This window comes from Lontra canadensis, unplaced genomic scaffold (genome assembly GCF_010015895.1).
Source record: "Lontra canadensis isolate GAN:19392208 unplaced genomic scaffold, GSC_riverotter_1.0 scaffold31, whole genome shotgun sequence".
Taxonomy (NCBI): domain Eukaryota; kingdom Metazoa; phylum Chordata; class Mammalia; order Carnivora; family Mustelidae; genus Lontra; species Lontra canadensis.
Window position 1 is genome coordinate 2,078,906 of NW_022631025.1, and position 9,437 is coordinate 2,088,342.

Consider the following 9,437-nt stretch of genomic DNA (forward strand, 5'->3'; position numbering starts at 1 on the left):
GGGTGAGGGACACCTGCGGGAGGCGGGGAGCGGCAGGGAGCGCGAGCGCACAAACTGCTACGTGGGACGGCCACCTGCACCGGACGGACGTTTGCACAGGAGGGACACCTGCACGGGACAGACACCTGTGGGGGCGGACACCTGCGGCCGGAAGATCCCTGCGGGGGGCGAGGCAGCAGTGCCGTGCTGGGACCTGGGGCCCCACCTGCTCTTCCAGCCGGCTTCGGCCTCAGCCTCTCGCTGGGGCAGGGGCGTGCGCACTGGGGGAAGTAGGGACACTCACAGACACCCGCAACCCAGAAAGCGGCGGTGTCTGCAGCAGCTTCTGCCTCCAGGAGGCGGAGCTGCCTGGCCCGCCCCGGCGCCTCCGCCCCCACACCCTCCTGAGATCTCTGCCTGCCCTCCGCCCAGTCCCTCCTCATCCAGTGCCTCCACGCGGCTTCGCAGTCGCCCCCTCCCGGAACCGCCCCAGCCCTCCATCTCTGCTCCCCTCCCCCACTGTCCCTTCTGCGCCCCGGATCCCCACTCCTTGCGCCCCCCGCACCCCATGCTTCTGCCCCAAGCATCTCGTTGACTCAAGAAGTTTACAGTATTAATGTACCAGGCACGCTGGAGGCCCTGGGGATCCAAGCAGGAGCAAAGCAATTTCAGCTCCTGCCTGGGCAAGGGCAGGGAAGCAGAAGGTGAAGCGGACGGTGAAGACACTCTGGCAGGCAGCAGATTTAAGGGATTTAGTGCCAAAAAACTCAGTGACCAAGATAAATCACATTCTACGACAGTACTTTAAAACTTCAAAATCAATGCAAAAACTTCACGATGCACAAAACATCAAGCATGTAAATAAGGGCGGGATCCCAGCCGGATGAGGTTCTGTGGGACCCAGGCCCCTCCAAGCAGTGCACCTGGGTAACTTATAGGCGACCCGGAGAAAAATGTCTGAGGGGGCCCTTGCACGTGGAGGTCTGACTTTTGTCAAAACTCAGGCAGAATGGAATGCCCCTAAATTCTAAATGTCATCGAGACTATTTTGACCTGTTTGGGCTTTTTTCCTTTTATCTCAACAGTGAAAATAAAGGACATTTCTTTTAGTGACACCCTCCCGCGGGGGAAATTTCCAGGTATTTGTATAAATACTGCGTCCTGCTGTGGGAGCCTTCCTGAGATGGTGGTGAAGCCTGGGCATTCTTCCAGGGAGGGGCGATCTGGGGGAACACCCCTTCTCCCCCAGGGACCCTCCTGTGGCTACTCTATGTGTGTGTATGTGTGGAGAGGACCTGCCCTCAAGAAGTCCTGGGGCCAGCAAGGGACACCAGTCCAGTCCAGCTCATTCACCAGCTCCATCAGTCTTCAAGGGCCCTTCCTGCCACGTGAGCCTGTGTCAATGGCCTTGGACCCCATCCCACTGGCCACTCCTTAAGGTGCGAGGGGGCTACAGGGCCATGAGAGGCAGAAGGAGGCACAGCCCCACCCCCCCCACCCCCACCACTGCTGGAACCCAGTCTCCTACACACCTTCCCCCACCTAACGCAGGAACAGCCACACATGGAGTCCCAGAACCAGGATTAGGTGCCCCTAATCCTAGCTGGGACGCTTCAGGTCAGTTCATACTGGACTTCCTTCCGGGCATCTGCTAATCAGCTTTATGCCCTAGATAACCACGGCCAAGTTGGACAGCGCTCCCACTCCTGATGCTTGTGAACAGCCGCATGAGGGCCTTCTTGGCTAGCCCCCCCACACACACACACCTGCCAGCGCCCTCTCCCTGCACTCTGCCACCACTCTAAACAGTCTGTGACCTCTATTCTGCCGTATCATCCAGTCCTCACCCAAACTGAAGCAGTCTCTTCTGCATGTCCTCCTGTCTAATAATCACTCTCTAAGTCCTCCTCTGGCCTGGTGGTTCCCCCGACCCTCCCTGTCCCCTGCCTGTTAAGCCAGTCCTGCATCCTTGAACTGATCAACCTGGCTTACCTTCAGCAACAATCCCCTGCCCTTGGGGTCTCCTCTTAGTGGCTTTCCATCCACGGACCCCACCTCACCCTCTCCCCTGGTGGTAAACCCCAACTCTGCCTGTGTTCAGAGTTGAGCTCAGCTCCTTCCCCACCACAGCAGTACAGAATAAAATCTGCCCAGAGCCTTTAACCAGTATCCAGCTCTGCTTCTCCAAACACCTTGGTTGGCCACAGCCAGGGCACTGCCAACTGACACTGGCTGGCTGGCACATGCGTCATCAAAGCTTCCCCGGGGAGACACTCCAGCATGAACACGGCTCTGCCCTTCTGTGGTCAGCATGCAAGCTCCCCACACTTCTGAATGAGGCTACTCTGCACCAAAGACATGTGTCCATGCTACCCATGGTATAGTCTCACTTCCACTTTCTGAGCGAGCATATGTGGGAAGCCCAGCCAGAGCACCTCTTCTCCACCATGCCTTTGGATGCTACGCCGCAGAGGAACACACGAAGAAGACAGGACCCCAGCCCACTTGACATGAAACAGACTTTTTCTTTTCACTACAAGATGCACACATGATGATTCGTGTATTTCTACCACTGCTTATGAATGCACAAATATTCTCATAGAAACTTTTTCTGCTCTGGTCAGCATAGCAAACAAATTAGACATCCTGGTGTGCAATATTACACCCTGAATTTCCTGGCTTTCAATAGTCACAGTAGAGTTATTTATCTTCCCGTATTTAAATATTTGTGCCTAGGGATTGATATCATGAGGTCTTCGTGACTCACTTTCAAAATGGTTGTTGGCCCCTTGCAGGGAAATGATGCCCAAGTGAGGAAGAGAAGTCTGGCTTTCTCGGTGACCCACTGGGGCCATGGGCGAGTCACTCCCCGGGGCCTGGCTTCCCACGGACACCTTCATGTTTAGACTTGGTCAAAACGGTGGCTTTGGTCTGAGGAAGTGCTCCCTGGCCCCACCAGCAGCTTCCCAGGGATGCTTCAGATGATTCTAAAAGCACCTGTGTTGCCTCCGCCAATGGTCTGAAGCACAAAGAGAAGGTGGCAGTGTGTGCAGTCCCCTCCGGCTGCCAGAACAAAGCCACATAGACAGGGACAGCAGAACTTGTATCTCACAGCACTGGAGGCTGCAAGTCTGAGAGTGAAGTTCTGGGGAGCCCCCTCCTGGCTTCTGGGCTGCCACCTTCTCTCTGTGTCCCCACATGGCAGAGAGAGCTCTCCTCCTCTTCTTACAAAGCTACGTCCTACCAGCTCGGGACCTTGTTCACGCATAATTACCTCCTAGAAACCCTATTTCCAGAGACAGTCCCACCGGGCATTAGGACTTCAGCATGTGGATTTGGGGACAAGGCTCAGCCCACACACAGTGCTTTGGGGGAAGGCACAGCATGACACATCCCTTAGCCTAAATGTTTAAGGGTCCCATGTGTGAGAGATCCCAGGCTCCAGGGCCCTCGGAACAAGGAGAAGAAAGATGTGTGGGCAAAGAGCAGCCTTGTGGGCATCCTGGCCAACAGCAAAGCCCAGGACAGGGTGATGGTACTGGCGGTGGACGTAGGGGGTCAACTAGGACAGAACAGCTTGTTTGCCAGGACTGAAAGGAACTTCATCATGTGAGACCAAAACTCCGTGTTACCCGCGTTATAGTCTCACTTCCTCTCTTGAACGCCACCCCCCCCATATCCCACATCCCGCCAAACTGTTCTCAGAAACATGCCTGGTGAGCTGGGGGGTGCGCCAGGCTGGGGGGTGCCCATGCCAAGGGCTGTGGAATCCAGGTTCACACACCTGCCCCCATCTCCACAGGAGCAGCCTGGCTGACCCTGCATGCAAGGTGTGAGGTCTGGCGGCTGGACCGCCCTTCCCCGGGGAGCATGACCACCTCCCGGACACCTGTGTGTCCGGTTGCCTGTCCCGTTCTAAGCCACCAGAAATGGCCTCAGGCTGCAGCTGACGGATCTATGCATCAGTTCCACATTTGGAGCATCTCTCCGTGGCTCTCCGTGGCTCCCAAGCAGGGCCAGCCACAGCAGCTCGTGGGCTGCAGAAAATGAAAACTTGGGGCTAGAGGAGGTACTACAGTACACAAACTTTTTCCCTTTTTCCACGGCTCTCTTGCCTTGGCCTGTCATGGCATCTTGTTGGCTGCTGAATGTCCCGTTGTGCTGGGCACAGGGTGAACATCGACCTTGACCCCAGCCAGGGGGGGGTTCTGCCCTATAAGTTGGCCAATGAGCAGCCCTACCACTGTTGGGTTCCTGTCCTGCTAGCTGTTCCCCCACCACTGTGTCCACCCTGAGACACCGCCAGTCTCACATGTTCCAAGGTGACCCTCTGCACCAAACACCCAGGTGGTGGGGACAGGAGGCCAGATGGAGCTGGACACTAGGGACACCAAGAGGATGGAGCATTCTGGAACCCATCCCCAGGAGGCAGCAGGCAGTGGGAGGTGGGACCATGCATGAGCCAAGGGCCTGTCAGACTTCATGTACCAAAGACAGGTTCAAAGATAAAATTATGAAGAATCTCAAAATGGTGACTGCAGAGCACTGAGGCCCAAGCTCAAGGTGCCCCCCCCCCCCAGATTGCAGGAGTCCACACCCATGAAACGGCCTTGCTCTCAACTCGGCAACAACCCTATTTTCAAATAATTCTCAGGTTCTGGGGGTCAGGATGCCAACATATCTTTGCTAGAGGGACACAATTCAACTCAAAATAGAAGTGTTGAAGGACAGTTACTAGAAGAGCAGGACTGCAGGAAGACTTCGTAGGAGGGCAGGCCCAGGACCTGCGTGGTGGGTGGTTAGTTGGCTCAAGTGGGGCGGAGAAAGGGAAGAGCAAGCATGTCCACCGGCTGCACTGGCCGCATGCAGGAGGGCGGATAGAGAGGATGAGAGCAGCTGGGTTGCACCAGCTCTCGGAGGGCTGGGCAGCCGGTTTACTCAGGGCTATGCGCCAGGCACCGTGCTAAGTGCTTTAAGGGCAGGTAAAGACTCACGAGGTGTTGTAGAAACAAAGTAGTGTACATAGCACCTCTCTTTGAAAAAAGAAGCTAAGAAACCAGAGACGTGGGCTTTGGTTTTATTAAAACAAGAGACTGTGAAGTCTGAAAATACTGGACTTGGTGAGGTACTGAGGCTTCCTGTTGCTGACCCCATCCTCCCTGCCTGCCACCCTCCAGGTGTTGGGACAATCCAAACACTTCCTCCCCAGCGCCTGCCCAGGGAGATGGAAGGCTCTTCTGGAACAGTATTCCTTTCCAGGAATTTCCATTTCCCTGAAGGGAATGAGAACCCCTGCCTGGTGCTACCCCTCTCCCTGACTCTGAATGCTAAGTGAGGACATGATGCCTGGAACTGCTGCAGCCACCTTGAGGCTGTGAGGAATAGGCCAAGAGAATTTCAGAGACACCTGCCTCATCCTCTGATATTATGAGCCACTGAACCCAAACCAGCATTACCATAACCAGAAGGCTTACAGATGGCTTACAAGAAAAATAACCCTGAATTTAGCAGTGTTCAGAGTATGTTCTGCAGGATACTAGGAGACCCAAGATACTTTCAGATGGCTTCCAGGTCGAAACTATTTTCTTGAGAACACTAAGATGGAATGTGTGTTGACATTCGCTCTGATGGGGCACAGGGAGCAGTGGAATAAAGGTGGGACAACCTAAATCAAGCCAGTGGCACCAACCCATCCATTGAGGCCACCATCCATATTCTTTGCCTACATGTGTTCCCTGTGAAAAAGCCTGTTTTACTTAATGTTCATGACAACAGTGTAGGAGTTCGTCATCTTGCCTACTGTTCTTCAGAAAAACCTAACAGGGCAGCTGCAAGCTGCTTCTCAGGGTGGCACAGGACAGGGGTGAGCCACGGACACACAGCACTCCCACCCCCGTTTCCCAATGAAACGCTGCACAGCCAGCAGAGGCCACCTGGGAACTGTCAGGAAATCACAGGAAGCCCCACTCCACGGTGAGGGTTTAGAACCTAGTCCTTAAGACATTTAGCGGGGGAAGGGGGAGATCAACCATGTGTTTCTGATGTTTGACATCACGCCCTCCTGACCTAGAGGGATGGACCCCACCTCTGCAGTGCTAACAACTGCCCAGAGAGGGGAGCACAGCCTGGGAGCAAACCGACAGACCAACACAGCCACCTCCTTCATACATTCCCTATCCACCTGGGGCGAGCAGCCCTGGGCCCAGAGCCCACCAAAATCAAACTGGCCAGTCCCCAGCCTGTGTACCCAGCCTCACTGTTTCTCCCACACTCCTCCCCTCCCTTGCCTATGTGACACAGATGCTCCCGTGCGACCCATGCAGTGTGGCGTGTCCCCTCCTCCTGGCCACCATCACTCCCTCCCTCCATGACCTCGTCTCCTGATGTGTTAGCCTCACCACAGCTGAATTAGAAGCCCCACACTTTGGAACAGTAGAAGGAAGCGTGTGGAAGCGTGTCGAAGGTGGGAGTGTGTATATGCTCACTATCTGTGACCCAGCGTCCAAACACCTGCCTGGCAGTCTGGGCCGTGGGGGCAGGACCTTAAGGGTCCTGGAAGCCTCCTGTGGCCTCAATAGTCTCCAAGCTGTCTGCCTTTCCTCCGGAGGCACCATCCTCTCTCAACCTTGGGAAAGCTCCTCTGTGGCCTGTAGCCAGGCCCCTGGCTGATGAATCTGGGGACGTTTGCACCCCGTATCCCACCGTGTCCATCCTATTTCAATAACGTGCAACCGACCGCTACTGCAGAGTAGAACCAGTCCGAACGTCCCACAGGGCGGGTCTGAGGACACAGGAGCCGCAGGAGAATTCCGTGTAGGGTCTGCCGCGACCGCACAGCTTGGGGCCCAAATGCTTTTCCTTCTTGTGTTCCTTGACTATAACCCAATATTACACAACTTTGGAGAACTCTCTGGTTCCACCACTCATAAAGAGTGTTTGCCACGTCCCCCCATCCCCAGGTACTCAACTCAAGGGCTCCCTCAATTCCTAAGTGCCAGCCTGACCAAAAGGGTCCCCACTCCCCCGGGGCTCCGAATCGGGGGCCGTGTCCCCCTTTCTCCCCCACACCTCCTTTGTACTTTTTTAACGTCTCTGGTTGTTGTCGCTCTGAGTCCTTCCAGGACAGGACAGGAGGCGGGGTGACAGGTGAGCAGAGGCAGGCCCAGGGCTGCAGAGAGAACAGTACTCCAGCAGCTCCGCCACTCCACTGGGAGGCATGCTTCCAGAACGGGACCCGCTGAGCTGACGGGGAGCCCAGCCCCCGACGGCAAGACGCCTGACAAGGTGGTGGGAACCGGGATTCCATCAGCGAGAGTTCACGGGCGCCATACTGATCGCAGTCCCACACGCACGCAGACCAACTTGGAGGCCTCATGGGAGAGCATCTGGCTAATGAGAAAAACCATGAAGTTGCTGGGCCTGTTCCTCTTCTCAGTGAGCCCCCAACACAGAACAATGACACCGGGAGGCCAGAGGGGACCCGCCATTAAGGAAAATGTTTCTGAGTCTTCATGAACAAGGTCAAAGACAAAGGTCAGTGTGTTTCATGGAACATCTTGGCCCGAAGTATCCCATGACCCAGGAGCTGTGGCGCTGCAGTGCCCATGCATATGCCATTCCTGCTTATTTCTGTAGCGTACCCTGGGGTTTAAGCTTTTACCGTAAAATAAGAGATTCTGAAAACCACAAAGAAAGAATATGCAGCTCAACGAGCTCTCTTAACACAAACACCCTTGCAGCCCCCCCAAGTCACCAAGCAGCTCCGGCGTCTGCAGGGGCCCTCCGGCCTCAGGTCCTGACCACCTGCGGCTCAGGGCTGCTCGCAGGGGTGAGGCGCTCCTCCTAACCCGTCCAGCATCCTCGTCCCTCTCCCTAGTGGCCACACAAGACAGGAAGGCAGTTACCGCTGGAACAGCCATGATTTCGGGGGTCACGTGCCAGCACATGGCCCTCGGGGCCTGCTGGGAACAAGGAAGGCCCAGGCCCGTGCAGGGCGGGCGGCCTTACAACTACGGACGCTGGCAGCTTGCTCAGAAAGGTCCTACCCTAGCAGAGCGGCCAGCCAAGTAAAAGGCCACCTACAGGTTGTCTCCAGGCCGGACCCAAGTCCCTACCCAGGGCTCCCTCCTGCTATGTCCAAACTGGACGTTGGGAGATGCCCCAGTGTCTCCTTCCAAGCCTCTTGATGCTTGGGATCCGCTCTGATACTTCTTGACCCCCAACTACAGCTGTGGAAAACCGTGCACCTTTTTCCTCTCCAGAGACAACCCGCGTGCAGCCACCTTCAGTCACGATGAGCCAGCAGCTGCTACAAGTGCTCACTAGAGGCAGTGTCCCCATCATGCCGGGGGCACCGCCGGTCACCATGGGGGGCTGGGGCTGCAGCCTCCCAGCTGAGCAGGTCACAGCCTTGCTCATTTGGAAGCTGCGTCTAACCACAGTCAACAGGGGCTCTGGGGCAGCTGGAGAGGAGGTCACCCTGCTGAGCAGCCCAGAGAGGGTCCATGACACAAAGGAATGCTGGCCATGGGAAAACCCCGTATTCCCACCAGAAAGCAGACAGGACCTTCCTCCTCCCGCTGGGTCTCTCGTGTCTCTTTCCAGACCAGTCCCCACATAAGCTCACGACACACACTCACACACACATGCATGTACACGAAGCCTCTGCTTTAAGACACACCATCTGCAGCAGCGTCTGCACGGGGAGATAGGCTTCCCTATCAGGATAAAAAGTGTGAAGACACAGGAATCACTGTCCTTGTGCTGCCACTGCATTGTGAAATGGGGCTGTGGCACCAATACAAGTGACCAAGCAGCAGACGTGCTTCTGAACCCTGACTTGGGTTCCGGGAAAGCTGGCCCTCTGGCGGGTGAGGGGTTCTGGGAGAAGGGCCGGCCGCTAGGCTTGCTGGAACACCATTAAGAACTTCAGCGGGTGGCAGGAGGAGGGCAGTCCCAGCCACAGGCACCCAACAGCCCCAACCCACTTAATTTCCTACAGGACTGAAGACTTTCCTGGAAGAGGGAAGGAACTGCCGGGGGCACATTCTGGGTCACTAGCCCCGTCCTGCTGATTTTGCAGACACACTCCCCGGATGCCGCGATTAGAACAGGGGCACCCCTGGACCAGACCTCCTATCACCAGAAAGTAGAGGTTCCTGAAGGTTCTGTGGTGCCTTTCCTGTCCCTCAAGTCAAACCCACAGTTCTCACCTCATGGACCCAAACAAGGGGCTTATACTTGTCTGCCCCGTGGACACTCTGCATCTGCCTCTCCTCCTCCATGAACAGGAGCCCTCTCCAACTGGGCAAGGACACCTCAGTGTGTGTCTCTAAACACACACGGCCACGCCACTCTCACACCCAGTAAATACTCGGTCTTTGATAACATCAAATGTCAAGCCACATTCACATTTCCCAAATGTCCTCTTCTTACACTCCGTCTGCTCAGGTCAGGAC